The 16,110-nt window shown below is 44.4% G+C and overlaps 1 protein-coding gene across 6 annotated transcripts in view; it reads right to left on the reverse strand.

The window, feature by feature from the left end:
• The window catches only part of ADGRL3 (adhesion G protein-coupled receptor L3), a 524,012-nt gene that overhangs the window by 7,351 nt on the left and 500,551 nt on the right, over positions 1-16,110 (reverse strand). The gene's annotated exons all lie outside the window — the stretch shown is intronic.

Below are 16,110 nucleotides of genomic sequence, written 5' to 3' on the forward strand. Positions count from 1 at the left end.
ATTGAGCCAATTGCGCACATGGGTCAATTACCAATGACGAAAACGGAAAAAAACCAAACGATTTTCTCATTTTGCTGCAATGTTCATGACTCCTACCTCTCACAGGTCAAATTGTCTTATCAACATAGAGCAAACTAGAGTTGCAATTATAAAAATGCCTTAATTCCTAAATCTGAAGACTGTGTGGCTGATACATCCACATCATCTGAGATATCCATTCAGACTAGAAAAGTTTGTTCTGCCCAAGTGAATGTCTAGATGGACCTGTAAGTCCCAAATCATTCTGTTTCTCCCCTAAGCAAATAAAGGTTGCTGTTGATGCCCTGGAATCTCATTTATACCCCAGATGGGCAGGGTATAAATGAATAAATAAATAATTGCATAGCTGTTATTACGTACAAATCAAACTTCAAATATAGGAAACTAATGATAAATACTTGATTAAAAAATACAACCTTTTTTTAAAACAACAACAACAACTACTACTACTACTCATATTTAGGCCTATGACCAACCTATTTTAGCTCCTTGATGGTTGTTCCTCAAATCTTTCAGAATCATCGAAACCTCACTCGCTAAGGTGTGACAAGAAGGTCTACATGCTTAGGTACGGATTGTGCAGAAGGAATATTCTGCTGATGTCTCATAGGACATTCAGCAAGGGAGACGGCCCTTTGGGGAAAGACATATCTGGACTTCAAAGGTTTGGCTTGCATATGGACTTCAAAGAAGATTTGAACTCAAGCAAACCATATACCCAATTTAATGAACGACTTCTGTTGCCTCAAGGCTAGGCCCAATGTTCTGAAAATTATGTGACAAGCCTTTTGTGTGATCTCAACAGGCAGAAAAATAAATTGTTCCAGTGTTATTATTTTTAAAATGTTTCTTCTATTCACGACAGTACACACACACAAACACACACACACAAAGACACACACTCCACCATTCTCTGTTGACATTCTGAGATCTGTTTGGCCTCCATGCAATTCTTCTTCTCTTTCATTTGCCAAGAAGAGAAGGTGAGAGAGGAGAAGGTGAGAATGTAAATGTTTCAAATACGATCATTCTACACAGTTGCTAAGAGAAAAAGAAGTGAGAACAGGGGTTGCCGGGGGTGAGATGAGCTCCCATGCACAGACTGTTATGGGATGGAGTGGCGAGGAAAAACAAGGTGAAATGAGTGTGAAGGGAGTTTGCCACACTAGCTTCTCATCATGCGTATGTTGTCTGAAACAAATGCACTGTCACAGGCTCATAGCTATTGCCTTCAAAAAAACCATATCAGAAAACACATCCGAAAAAGTGCATTTGTTTCCTTTTTAGATTTGGAAGATGATTCTACAATATCAAAGTTGCACAGCTTACATATTCAGGTAGGTAGCCGTGTTGGTCTGATGCAGTCGAAATAAATAAAAAAATTAAAAAATTGTCCAGTAGCACATTAGAGACCAACTAAGTTTGTTCTGGGTATAAGCTTTCGTGTGCATGCAAACTTAGTGGCGCTGTGGGTTAAACCACAGAGCCTAGGGCTTGCCGATCAGAAGGTCGGCGGTTCGAATCCCCGCAACGAGGTGAGCTCCCGTTGCTCTGTCCCTGCTCCTGCCAACCTAGCAGTTTGAAAGCACGTCAAAGTGCAAGTAGATAAATAGGTACCGCTCCGGCGGGAAGGTAAACGGCGTTTCCGTGCGCTGCTCTGGTTCGCCAGAAGCAGCTTAGTCATGCTGGCCACAGACCCGGAAGCTGTACGCCAGCTACCTTGGCCAATAAGTGAGATGAGCACTGCAACCCCAGAGTCGGCCACGACTGGACCTAATGGTCAGGGGTTCCTTTACCTTTACCTAAGTTTGTTCTGGGTATAAGCTTTCATGTGCATGCAAACTGAGTTGGTCTCTAAGGTGCTATTGGACAATTTTTAAATTTATTTAGCTTATATATTGTTTGATCAAACCCTTAAGGAGGTAAGCGCTGATATCTGCTGCACCAGAATGAACCCACTCTGTTCTGATCATTCATGGTTATGAAATGCAATATCCCATCTACTACTTCCAAATCAGGTGTGTACACACACACACACACACACACACACACACACCATTTGGTCTCTGTACATTTGTGGGCTTGGGGTTTTTTGTTTTTGCTTATATGCAGAACTTTGCATTCAATACCACTTTGTTAGTTTCAGCTCAGTTTCCCATTCTGTCCGGGCCTTTCCGAATTTCATTCCTGTCTTCTGAGGTGTTAAGCTGACCTAGTTTTGTGCCATCCATACTTTAATCAGAATTACCTCTACCACTTCACTGAAGCAACTGATGAAAATCTTAGTTAGTATCAGGTGCAGGACAGAATTGATGAGCCCTCAGAGTATGGTTTCCCAATCAGCTGTGAACCCACCTATCCCACATATATTCTATCCCACATTCAATTAGTTTGCTAGCCAAAATGTCATATGCTTTCTTGAAGTCAAGATACATTGCACCCAACGCATTTCCACAATCCACTAAGCTAGAAACCAGATTTTTAAAAAAGAGAGAGGTAAAATTAATCTTGCTGGTTTTATTCTTCACAAATTCATGCTGGCCTACAAACCGATTCTGTTTTTTTAATAAAAAAAATCTAACCTAGTATCTTCCCCACCATCAAAGTTAAACTCAGTCTGTACTTTGCCAAATTTCATCCCTCTCCCCTTTTGAAGACTGGGGCAATATGTTCCTGCTTCCAGTTTTGTTGGCCGTTTACTTGCTCCCCACAATTAAACATAAGAACAAATAAAGAATTCTGCTGCTTCAGCCAAAAGGCAGATACTACACCAAGGCTGGTGTTCTCCTTATTTCCAAGGAAGCCACAACACAGAAGCACCTTCTCTGGTTTAACTGAATTGGGATCTTTGTATTGTAGTCACATGGCTAAGATTAGCTTTGGCTCCACAGTGTTCTGGTTCTGGTCTGTTTTGACCTTCTGCCTGCTTTCCCTTTTCTTCTTGTGTTTAATAAACTTTGACCATTTGACCACTGAAAATGTGTGTGATTGCCAACCTCAGGTTGAGAATCTCCAGGTTCCTAGATGCTCGGAATTCATACTACTAAAGGTTTGCAACCAGAGTTGCTCTTCTGAGAACTGGGAGACACTCAGGGAGTGTGGGCTGCCTTGACACTCTGAATAACTCATAAGTGAACTGTCTGAGAAACACAGGGTGCATTGGTCTCAGAGGTCTTGGGTTTTAGGAAGTTTAGGCAGAGCTGTAGCTACGGGGGCAGGGGCTAGCCAGGTTTTTTTGCCCTGGGTAAAGTCTCCAGAGGAGCACCATTGAGGCTCCCAGCTTGTATGTGTGTGTGCGTGTGCGCACGCAAATCAATAAAGGGGGGGGGGCAAACTGGATCTTTGAGCCTGGTGAAATAAGCCTAGTGTGATGGCCTGGGAATCTGATTCAGAGGCTGAACTGGAGGAATCCCAGCCTGCACAGGAGTCCCCGCCTCCAGGGCCGGCTGAGCCGGGGCAGGGGCTTGAATCTGAAGCGCCTGCACCTGTGCTGGATCCTCAGGAGCAGACACCAGGTGAATCCGCTCTGGCTCCGGAGGTGATAAAGGACCTATTGCCTGCAGGTGCACCTCTCCCAGCCCTGCCAGGGGAAGGTGAAGCTGCCTCTGGGTCCAGTAACCCTCCAGCCTTTCCTGAGCTGCAGAGGCTCAGGGCAGAGAGGCAGAGGGAACTGGGTTCTCTCAGGAGGAGTGCTCGCCTTAAGGCCAGGAGAGGCGAGTCACCTGTGGACCGGGGCCGCCCCTGGCCTCAGAGGAGATAAAGGCCATTCAGCCCAGTCCCAGGTTGCGGGAGCAACATCGTTGGAAGCCTGTTCCTGCCAGCACCCTGACCTGCTCTTCTGGAGTTCCTGTCTACGCCCGGCTCCTTGCCTTGGACCCCGCTTCTCCCTTGGCGGACAGACTCCAGACCCTCAACCCAGGACCGGACTCAGACCACGCCGCACGGTAACCCCCCCCCAGGACCAGCACACCTAGTTTCGCCCCTGGTTTAGGGGGGCTCTGCCAGGGAAATGAGCAAGCTGCTTTGATCTTGGACTAGGATAAGGCATCTGGAAGCTAGCCCTGCTTTCCCCAGCAATTTGTGAGTAGGTTGAACGGAGGGGTGCTGGGTGCCCTGACCTTTTTAAAAGCAATTGCATGGGTGGATCCCAGATCCCCTTCCATCTGGGCTGCAAGAGAAAGGGGGAGGGTGGCGGCAGCCAGTACCAGAGATTAAGACCACTGGCGACACCGCAGGGTTGTTGGTTTGCAGTTGGGCAAGGAAAGGGGTGTGGGATAGCTCTTTGGAGTGTTCCCATTTCATCACAACACCCATCATTATAATGGCCGTAACACAGAACGTGACTGTCAGTGGCACCTGTCAGCTTTGGACCCTGAATGTTCTGGCTCCACTGCAGTGTAGCATCTCAAAAATGGGAACACTTATTTTTGAAATACCAGCGAGACTACCGCCCCACACACATACCCACACAGCAATGCCTTGCCTTCTTGTGAACCTTCTGCTTCCCACACCTGAGCAAGCCATGACCTTGAATGGATGATGATGATCATTGATGATGGTGGAAAGTGGTGATCATTGACATCCTAAGCCATTTAATGTTCCTGTTGGAGCCTGGTGATCACCATGGAAAGGCATGTGGAGTGTTTGTTGCCTAGCAAACTGGGAGTTGGAGGCAGATTGGCGGAGAGCTTTTCAATAAGAGATTTGAAGCCTGAGGTTGATGCAAAAGCTGCAGGGAACCAGCAGATATTCTTACAGCCATGTGTCAGAGAGATGAGCTTTTAGAAATGGCATTTTCAATCTGCTGGAGAAGGGAGATATCTGAGCTCTGCTGTAATAATTTGAGTGCATTGCTTACCATCTTCTCCCCGGGGTCTGGAGCAAAGGAGCCTTCCTCTTCTTTTTGACATCCTTTTAAATATTTGAAAATGTCCAACCTGTTTCCTCCTTTCCCTAGGCTGAATGATTCCCGCTTTCTGCCTGCCTTCTAAGCCCTTTTCAGTCGTCCTGAATTCCTTTAGGTGAATGCTGTACAAATAAAGGCTTAATTGGACTGGGGTTTTAATTTCTGAATCGTGCAATTATGATATAACCTTGAATGTGGCCTGGCCTTTTGTGGCGCATAACTGCATTGTTGGTGTCTGTTCAGCTTGTTAACAGCTGTGGGTTTCTATATCTTCCATCACCTAACCAGTTTTATTCCTGACTCGGTTCTGAACCCTATATTCTGCACATCCCAGTCCAGTACCGATCCTTTTATAACCATGCTTTCCAAGTGGATTTTCAGCTATTGCAGTTTTCGCTTCTAGTGTATCTTTCTGAAAATTTAGCACGGTGATGCCATAGGCAGGGCCAGCCCAAGACATTTTGGCCCCCGAGGCAAACCACAAAATGGCACACCGCTCCACAAGGGAAGAGGGGGTGAGTGGAGATGCACATCAGGAGCAGGGGGGGAGGGGGAATAAAGATCTGTAGATTCTGCTGCCTGAGGCTGTTGCTTCACCTTGCCTCATAGATGGGCCAGCGCGGCCTATAGGTGACTAATGCAAACAGGACTTTGGAGTTCAGTTACAGTTGAGGGGAAGGTAAATTAGATTTGTAAAGATTTTGTATCTCTGGGTAAAATGCAATCTGGCTTGTAAAGGTTGAAAATGAAAAATAAAATTATATATTTTAAAATATACAGTATATTCCACACCACTCTCCTTGTTTACCAAATCAGTTAATTTTCAGAAAGGCAGTTGGTTATGGCATGATTAGTAGCAGTCAGCATGTCTTTCTAAGTCAATTTTCCTCTAGTCTAAGTCCTCATGTATTTGTTGGCTATTTGCAGTTTAGTTGCACTGCAGAAAGCTTGCTGGGGAGACCACGCATTACAAGGAACTCAAAAATAACTTTATCAAGGTTTTCATAACAAAAACAAAAACTCCTTTTACACTAAATATACCAACAAGCATTACCCAACCACCAACCCATCCCCCAGAGGACAGAGAGCTAGGTGCTGCTTTTTATATACTATACCCAATTACTGACACAGCTTAATTAACACAACTAAGCAGCACCTGGTATATTGTTTCACAGCTGTAAAACTGGGTCTCGTTATTTGCTCTGGCCCTCAAAGACATACACATCTTGTGGAACAATCTTCACATTTAAAGAGACCATTCAACAGTATTAGCACTTTGTTCTAGTACCTTTTCAACTATAGAAATTAAGTAGCAGAACCACAGCTTTCTGAGTCTTCCTTCTTTCCATTTTGGAACATGTACCTGTGAACCTGAAATAGTATTTTTGTGCAAGGTAACAGGTGGTTCTGAATTGATCCTATCTAATTCTTTCAGGATCCTTTGCTGAATCCAGCTAGGAAGATTTGAATTCAGATTGTCCAAGAATCAGAGTTGGAAGATAATTCTTTCTTGCTTTCATCTGTGACCTTGCCAACCTTGCCAACCAAGAGTGCTTCGATATGTCTGCTTTTGCGTTGAACTACAAGCTGGTAAGGTTTTTGGTTTTTTTGCTCCCTTTTGATATAATGGTGTCTTAGAAAGATTTTCAAGTTGCGCAAATTCCCTGTCAGACACCACACACTGAAGGGGAAGTGTGCTTATTGTACAGCTTAAAAGGTTTTTGTATAATTATACCATATATATTCCAGCAAGTTGTGCTTACAGCTAGCAATCTACCAATGAAAATGCAGCTGCAGAGGCAAATTAGCTTCTCTCAGCCAGTATTGTGCATGAGGGCCTTGAATACATTTCCTTAGGAATGTGGTGCTGTCACTCTTCCCAGAGGTACTAGATTAAATGGACAAGACTAATTAGTCAAAATGGACTAATTCATCAAAACATACTTTCAAGCACTTTTCAGTCTTCCAATACTGTATGTATTACGCTATTGTTTAATTGCATATTTATTTTTTGATTAATATATTTGGAGAGTTCAATACAGTACTACTTTCATATTTCGGGTCTTGTTTTTTATTTCATTTCACAAGATTTATATACTACTTGATTGTAATGAAACCTCAGAGCAGTTTGTGTGTGTGTGTGTTTGTATGTATAGATATACAATCCCCACCCTCTTCCTCCCTCCTCTAACTGCCCTAGGTAAGAATCCTGCATCCATATTGGTAAGGAACAGGGTGTTGCGTACTCTTCCCTCCTTCACATACAAAAGTCTCCAAACCTTTTTGCCCTGGCGTTTGACATTTGAGGTGTATATTTTTAGGATCCACCTTGTTTATGTAATTCTAGGTTGTTATAATACGTTGTTGAAATGCTGTGCTTTAATGTTGTAACATGCCCCGTGAGCTTAGGTAATAGATGTATTATTGTTGTTGTTATTATTATTATTATTATTATTATTATTATTATTATTATTATGTTTTTTTCTGGGGGGACACAGGGGTTAAAACGTTTTGTGTATGTTTGAAATTCCTTGCAAAATGTTGGCCTAGATCTATAACTGAACACGGCTGTTTTCTTAGTGACCACAGCAAAATGAAGCGATGTTTAAGAGTACAAAGTTCAAACAATCTGATAAACATTTGTTCTGGACACGTTTACTTAGAAGTAAGTCTGACTACTGTGTTTGACAGGGTTTACTCCTCAATAAGCGCATGCAGCCCTTGGTCACTTGAATGCCTCTGTTGCGTATTTGTTAATATGCTCTGCTGGAAATACTAAAGCTTCCAGATCTCCAGTGAGAGGGGAAACTGGAGCAACATTTTGACATTCCAGTGCATACATACCTGGGAAATATTTAATAGCTGTTTCTACTCCAAGGCAAATGCATTCTAGATCCAATCCAATAAAATACTAAGAAATTGTAATAAATAATAGATCATAGAACAACATGTTGTTGGAAGGGATAGAATATGTTAGAATCATAGAATCATATGCTCCTAAACATTTTGTGAATCTAAGTTTGGCCTCATTGAGGGGAAGTATTTCAATATGAGTAGGAAAATGAGAGTACCCCTAAACCCCTTTTTAGGAAAAAAAGTACTGATTACTACTACTACTACTGCTACTGCAGATATAAAAACTCTTATATATCTGTATATATCTACATATACAGATATATACAAATACACCAGGTATATTTGTATCTTTTACTTGGTTCGCTGAGGCAGGAAGGATGGCATTCACCATCCTTTGGGATACACCCTCCTGTTAAGGCAGGTGGCAGGACCAAATAATAATTGTCTCCATCCTGGGAGGGAGTCCCTGAGGGGCTCCGACAGGCCCTGCCTAGCAACCAGGAGGTTGTCTCTCAGCAGAGCACCTGTAGCAGCAAGATGCAGTGGGGAAAAGGCCTCTCTGTGCCTTTTCACATTTGCTTTTCCTATGATTTCAGTTGGACTTCTCCCTCTTTACCTCGGAAGCCTGTCAGGGAAAGGCATATGGGCCTTCTCAACTCACTCTATGGGGGAGCCCAGGCCATGACTTTTGGTACTCTGTGGGGCCACGCCTGGCTTGGAAAGTCAACTGCCTCAAGATGCACGTTGTTGGGAGAGATGCAGAAGGCACCTGGAATGGTTGTTTGAATCCTGCTCCACCTCCCAAAGCGGCCTTTCCCCCCAGGACCAGCTTGCCTCGCCCCACACTGCCTTCCTCGCACTGGTGCCTTCTCCACCATGGAGGAGAGCGAAGACTTGGCAGGCTCTTGCCTTCCCTGCTGTGCCTTTGCCCCCTGGCCTGGGCAGGTGAGGGAGGGACTTGGACCAACCACCTGCGCTCCTCCTTGCCTCAGCCGTGTCTTGGGGAAGAAGAGTGGCAGGAGCAATGGCGCCCACTGAAGAGGACAGCCCCACCATAAACAGGCACCGTGAGTCGGAGGGAGAGCTTGCATGAGATGGCAGGGAGGTGGGCATGGCAGGAGTCGCTCACGGCTTCCCTGTCAGTTTCTCCCTTCCACTGGAGACACACCTTGGCTTAGGGGCTGGTTGCGAAGTATAGTGATTTAATGTACTGAAATTGGGAATGCTTAAACCACATTACGGCGTGTTTCGTTCTGCAGTGTTCCCCAGTGACTCTTGTGCGATTGGTTAATTTTGGTCACAGGGGAGGCATTTTTTTTTTATGACATTCTCCATTTTGTTTGGTGTGAGAAACTTGACAGCGATGGCGCTGTCTCCATGAACACTGAAGGAGAAGCAAGAATGCTGGAATGATGTTACATGGTTTTAGCAGAAATGTTATAAAGAATTAAGTAAAAACTGATTGTTAATGGGCCAAAGTGGAAAATTCAAAGTTAGATTGTGTTAGACAAATTATAGAACAACAACAACAAAAAAAATTGTGAAAGATGGAAAGGATTTGCTGAAATAGCTAAATTGAACTAGAATACAAAAAAGGGAGGTGTGAGGAGGTCGATGAAACAAGTAAATGAAAGGCAAAGAAATGGAAATTGGATGTGTTTTTTTAAATGTTTTTTGTTTTTCTTGTTGTTTTGATGTGTATTTTTTTGTTTTTTTATCTTTGATGTATTGTTTGTTAAATTCTTTACTGTTTTTTTTCTTCTTTTTCTTTTTGTAACTGTTAAATTTCTAATAAATATTATTATAAAAAAAAAAAAAACCACTGAAGCAGCAGCAGCACTGGATAATTCTCTCTCTCTCACCAAATGCAATAGAGGAGAGGCGTGCTAATATTTCTGTGTGAATATATGTGACAGAAAAGATGTACAGAAGTTGATGTTCTCCCAAAGAAGCATTAAGGAGAAATCAGCCGGAAGGAGAAAGTGGAAACCTCTCAGAAGGACCTGCATGGCTTGGCTGGGTTATGTGCATAAATAAGGCTGAGGGCAAGTACAGTGGTACCTCGGGTTACAGACGCTTCAGGTTACAGACTCCACTAACCCAGAAATAGTGCTTCAGGTTAAGAACTTTGCTTCAGGATGAGAACAGAAATTGCTTGGCGGTGGCAGCAGGAGGCCCCATTAGCTGTAGTGGTGCTTCAGGTTAAGAACAGTTTCAGGTTAAGAACGGACCTCCAGAACGAATTAAGTACTTAACCCGAGGTACCACTGTACTGAAAGAAGGGAAAGCACAGTTTGCTTGAATGTTGAGAGAAGAAGCTGTAATCTTCTACCAGGAAAAACTCAGCCCATGCTTGGATGTGAATGTAAATACTTTGCATATATTCTTCTTTAGCTATATGTTCTGCTAGTAAAAGCTTTAGAATACAGTGGTACCTTGGTTTTCGAACACAATCCATTCTGGAAGTCCATTTGACTTCCGAAAAGTTCAAAACCCGAAACATTTACTTCTGGAAGCATTTACTTATGGAAAACTCAATGCGGAAGCCGTGTGGCACGTTCGACTTCCAAAAAGCGTTCCAAAACTGAAGCAGTTACTACCTGGTTTTCTGTTTTCGAAAACCGAAACGTTCGACTTCCGAGATGTTTGAAAACCGAGGCACCACTTTACTTTGACAAGAATTTGGACATTGTTTTGATTTCAAGAAAAGAGGCAGTACTGCGCATGATTTGGCTTCGTAGCTGCAATTTAGCTACTCTGCCAACACGGGTGTCTCAAGGGATGTGAAAAGCTCTGCATGCCGGCTCCTGTGGGGAGAGGGGGTGCCCCTCAGTTCAATGATCACATCCACTCTCCCCACAGAAGAAGCCCTATGAGGAGTGCCACGCAAGTGACTTGGGCGTAGGGACCATGATAGGGGCTCTGGAGAAATAAAAAGCCACAGGCGGCAGCCTAGTTCCTCCAGCAGCAGCTGATCTTCCAATCCTCAAGGAGAGATGGCTCAGTAGCATCCATCTCCTCCCCACAGGGCTTCTCTTCTGCGCCAGGCATGTGGGAGGTCCTTGAGAAGCAGCACGGTTATTCTGCACCTGCCTCTTGGACCTGTAAGTCCGAGAGGGCAACCAGGCAGGTGCGCAGAACATAGCCCACCCCTCAGTTCCCACCAACCCCAGCTAGCATGGCTAAGAGACCCTCCGAGTTCCCCTATTTTCCAGGCACAGTCCCGGATTTACAGAAGCCGTCCTGGTTTCTGATTTGATCCAGGATTGTCCCGCTTTTCCTTAGAACGTCCCTATTTTCATCAGAGAAATGTTGGAAGGTATGGAGTTAATCCGACCCCCGAGTCAAGGAGATAAGTAACTACACAACCTTTATAAGACATCTGAAGGTAGATCTGTAGAGTGGTACCTCGGGTTACATACACTTCAGGTTACAGACTCCGCTAACCCAGAAATAGTGCTTCAGGTTAAGAACTTTGCTTCAGGATGAGAACAGAAATCGTGCAGCGGGAGGCCCCATTAGCTGAAGTGGTGATTCAGGTTAAGAACAGTTTCAGGTTAAGAACAGACCTCTGGAACGAATTAAGTACTTAACCTGAGGTACCACTGTATAGGCAGGTGCCACTACCGAGAAGGCCCTCTGCCTGATTCCCTGTAACCTCACTTCTGGCAGTGAGGGAACCGCCAGAAGGCCCTCGGAGCTGGACCTCACCCTTTTGGCATGTTGTTCTCTGTCTGGTGCTCTCATCTGCATGATGGGCTTCTCTTTTCTCCCTAGTCTGATCTTGGGAACTGTGGGAGGCCCTCCCTGGGACGAGTCAACCATTAGTAAGCCTAGCCTCCTGCCTTGATGGATGTCCTTCAGGAAATTGGTGTGCCCTCTTTCCTTTCCAGGGAGCAAGAACGTACAGTGAGTCAATTTTCTCCATTTTCCCAAACAAAGAATTTATTCCTGAATGTGCTTCTTTCTCTCTCTACACCAGCAATTTAAGCAGATTTTTTAAATCTCTATGCTGACTGTACGTGATATCCACTCAAACTGCAATAACTTGTCATTCACTGGCTTCTGAAGAACACTGATTGTGAACTGATCGTGTTTCTTTTTAAATATATATTTACAATAATATGTTTTCACAAAGGATTAGATTGGACAGATAACTGTGATTCTGAAAGAGTGTGTTTGTTTAGCGTCTGTGTGAAGTTCCAGGGTGGCCTCCTCAATGAAAATCCTCCCATAGCTGCTCTTTGTCCTGTAGGTATCTGCAGTCACATTGCAGGCAAAGCAGAAGGTGGCAACACATAGCAATTTGATTTAAACAAAACCAAAATGGTCAGTGCTCTTCTTGCAGGACAAAATAATGTAATAAAAAGGGGGGTCAATTGCAGATAAATGCAATAATTTCAACATTTCTGAATTCAGCAAAACTGATTTCTCTAGAGCAACTACTCTTGGGAAAGTGGGTGATTCAGGACAAACGTTTTAAACCGGTAGGCTGCCAGGTCTTACAAGACAAAAAAAAATCTATTTGAAAACTGGAAATGTAGAGAAAATTGAAACGTCCCTTAAGTGTCCCCCCTGCACCCCCAGATCTTGACAGAAAATATTCTGAAACTACTGTCTAAGTCTTCTCTCTCTCTCTCTCTCTCTCTCTCTCACACACACACACACACACACACACACACAACTTGTCTTTGAAATGGCCTCCATCCCCACCCCAAAGCTGTGCTTTGGTTCCCAGGATGTTTCCCAGCACAATTCAAAGTGTTGGTGCTGACCTTTAAAGCCCTAAACGGCCTCGGTCCAGTATACCTGAAGGAGCGTCTCCACCCCCACCGTTCAGCTGGACACTGAGGTCCAGCTCTGAGGGTCTTTTGACAGTTCCCTCACTGTGAGAAGTGAGGTTACAGGGAACCAGGCAGAGGGCCTTCTCAGTAGTGGCGCCTGCCCTGTGGAACGCCCTCCCATCAGATGTCAAGGAAATAAACAAGTATCTGACTCTTAGAAGACATCTGAAGGCAGCCCTGTTTTGGGACGTTTTTAATGTTTTATGTTTTATTGTGCTTTTAATATTCTGTTGGGAGTTGCCCAGAGTGGCTGGGGATACCCAGCCAGATGGACGGTATATATATTTCTATATCCATATATATCATTCTGCTTCCTGTCCCCTTCCCCTAAGTACCAACTTCATGTTCAGCTGCACAATATTCTCGGTAGCTAGGCCTACAGGCAGTCTGGGACCTTTTTGGTTATTTAAATGTATTTATTGCCCACTCATCACCAGTAGGTCCAAGGGTGGATAACTAAATGGGGGCCGGGGAAAATCAGTGTAATAAATAAACAGAACCAAAACAAACCCAAGTTTTTAAAAGCACACATAATATAACATTATTAAAAGAAGGGTAAACAATGAATCGGAATTCCCGGAAGCTTGGTTTAAAAAAATGCACCTTAGCACTCCTTCTAACCATACAGAGTGTTTGTGCAAGGCACATAATCTAAAGCAGAAAAGGCCAAAGAGCTAGAGGGCTGCTGCTTAGCTGTGCTGGATTTGCACTCACAACACCATCCTGAGAGCACTGGCTGAACTGAGCAGACGAGCCAGCATGTTGTAGCACATGTTAGTCAGTGGGTAGGCATTCAGGTGGGTCTTGGTCACCATGCGACTCTGTCCTGCCTCTAGGTCTCATCCTGTTTCTTTCCAGAGGCTAATGACTGTGCACTTTCAGCCCTTTGCTAATGATTTCAGGGCATTGGCAATGGTAGGAGTCTAGCCTAGCCTTTCCCAAAGAATAAACCTTGGTTGCGGCTTGCACTTTGATGAGGGACAAACCACAACCCTAGGTCTGAAAGACACATAAGCCAAACCATGGCTAGCTCACAGCAGCAGATGGAAATATGGTGTTCCTTCTGGGAACCCGCACCCATATTCCCACTAGGCCATGTTTTGGCTGAGAGGTACAGTGGTGCCCCGCAAGACGAATGCCTCGCAAGATGGAAAACCCGCTAGACGAAAGGGTTTTCCGTTTTGGAGGTGCTTCGCAAAACGAATTTGCTAAGGGCTTGCTTCGCAAGACGAAAATGTCTTGCGATTCCTGGGGGTGTTTTTTCGCTCCCCACCCCCTTTTTCTAAGGCACTAAGCTGCTAATAGCCTTTTAGCAGCTAATCCGCTAATCCCTTAAGCCTTTAATAGCCGCTAATAGCCGCTAAACCGCTAATAGCGCTAATCCGCTAATGGGCTTGCTTCGCAAGACGAAAAAACCGCTAGACGAAGAGACTCGCGGAACGGATTCTTTTTGTCTTGCGAGGCACCACTGTACATGCAAACTTGGTTCTAATCATAAAAGGAGCATAGATAGAACCATCTTATTGTCTGGGTATGTAAATTACTTGTAAACTGGCTCTGGGGATGGAGTTTTTTAAATTCTTCCATGGTGAGACCACCAACATTCTCAAGCTAAGCATGTCTAGGTCTGGTCAGTGCCCAGCAACCACATGCAATGCCCCTTGTGCTCCATGAAGGAAGGTAAAGGTAAAGGGACCCCTCACCATTAGGTCCAGTCATGGCCGACTCTGGGGTTGCAGTGCTCATCTCGCTTTATTGGCCGAGGGAGCCGGGGTGCAGCTTCCGGGTCATGTGGCCAGCATGACTAAGCTGCTTCTGGCGAACCAGAGCAGCACACGGAAATGCTGTTTACCTTCCCGCCGGAGTGGTACCTATTTATCTACTTGCACTTTGACGTGCTTTCGAACTGCTAGGTTGGCAGGAGCAGGGACCGAGCAACGGGAGCTCACCCTGTTGTGGGGATTCGAACCGCCGACCTTCTGATCGGCAAGTCCTAGGCTCTGTGGTTTAACCCGTGCCATGAAGGAAGGTAGGCAGGATATAAATGGAAGAAAATGAATAGTAAAATAAAAATTGCAAGTTGGAAGGGACAGTTGCAGGGAGGCAGTGGCTTCCGACAAACCCTGCAGTGTAGTGCATTTTGTTGCACCAAGAACTTACTATCAGATAGCCAAGTTTCCAGCGAGTTCTGTGTCCTTAATTCATGCTTCAAACATCTGGCTAGCAAGTATCATAAAGCAGTGTGGGTGTGTTGTGGGTGAGTGGGTGTCTATTTTATGAATCTGCAAAGAATTTCACAGCAGTTTAAAACAACCATTTTAAAACAGAATTTAAAATATCAAGATTTTAGTCCTCAAGCAAAGGCTGTTTGTCTTTATGGCTTGGGAGATAATAAACAGACACCACTGAAGAATCAAGGGGGCTTGGATCCTGCTAGGAGTCCTAGGGTTTAGCACAGGCTTCCTCAACCTCGGCGCTCCAGATGTTTTGAGACTACAATTCCCATCATCCCTGACTACTGGTCCTGCTAGCTAGGGATCATGGGAGTTGTAGGCCAAAAACATCTGGAGGGCTGAGGTTGAGGAAGCCTGGTTTGGCATAATATGCAGAAGTATCTTGAGGCTCTGAAAGAAGCAGCGTCCCTCTCTGCCACTCTGCACTAAGCCACATTTGAAGTTGGCAACTGGAGCTTCCTTATCTGAAATACCGTATTTTTTGCTCTATAAGACTCACTTTTCCCCTCCTAAAAAGTAAGGGGAAATGTGTGTGCGTCTTATGGAGCGAATGCAGGCTGCGCAGCTATCCCAGAAGCCAGAACAGCAAGAGGGATTGCTGCTTTCACTGCGCAGCAGTCCCTCTTGCTGTTCTGGCTTCTGAGATTCAGAATACTTTTTTTCTTGTTTTCCTCCTCCAAAAACTAGGTGCGTCTTGTGGTCTGGTGCGTCTTATAGAGCGAAAAATACGGTAACTATGTAGGCAGAACCTTCTTGTTACAGGAACACAGTAGCAGTCAGTGGATCATAGCCTTTTCATGCACTCCCCCTGAACGTGTGGTGTGTGGGTACGGGGCTGGATTAACTGTTAAGCAAAAAAAAAGCGCATGTGCTTAGGGCATCAAGGGAGGGGGTGGGGGAATTCTCCATTGCCGCATCTTTAATGGTCACAAATTGCTCAGCTGAGCATTCATTTTCTCAGTTGAAGTATATTAAAAATCCTAACAGAACACCTGTGCATCAAGTCAGGCTGGATGCCTTATCTCTGCTCAGTGTAGAAGCAGATGTGTTATGTAAGAATAGTTTGAATGATCTGATCAAAGGCTTTGCAATTAGAAAAAGTGGGAGATTTTCCCCAAATGTAAATAATGTGGAAGTATACAAAAATAAACATCATTTCCCCTCTTACCGTAGGTTTTGTTGCATTTCGAAAAATAAAATTTTACAGTTTTATTATTGTTTATATTTTGAA

This window comes from Podarcis tiliguerta, assembly GCF_965153285.1.
Source record: "Podarcis tiliguerta genome assembly, chromosome: 17".
In the NCBI taxonomy this organism is placed as follows: domain Eukaryota; kingdom Metazoa; phylum Chordata; class Lepidosauria; order Squamata; family Lacertidae; genus Podarcis; species Podarcis tiliguerta.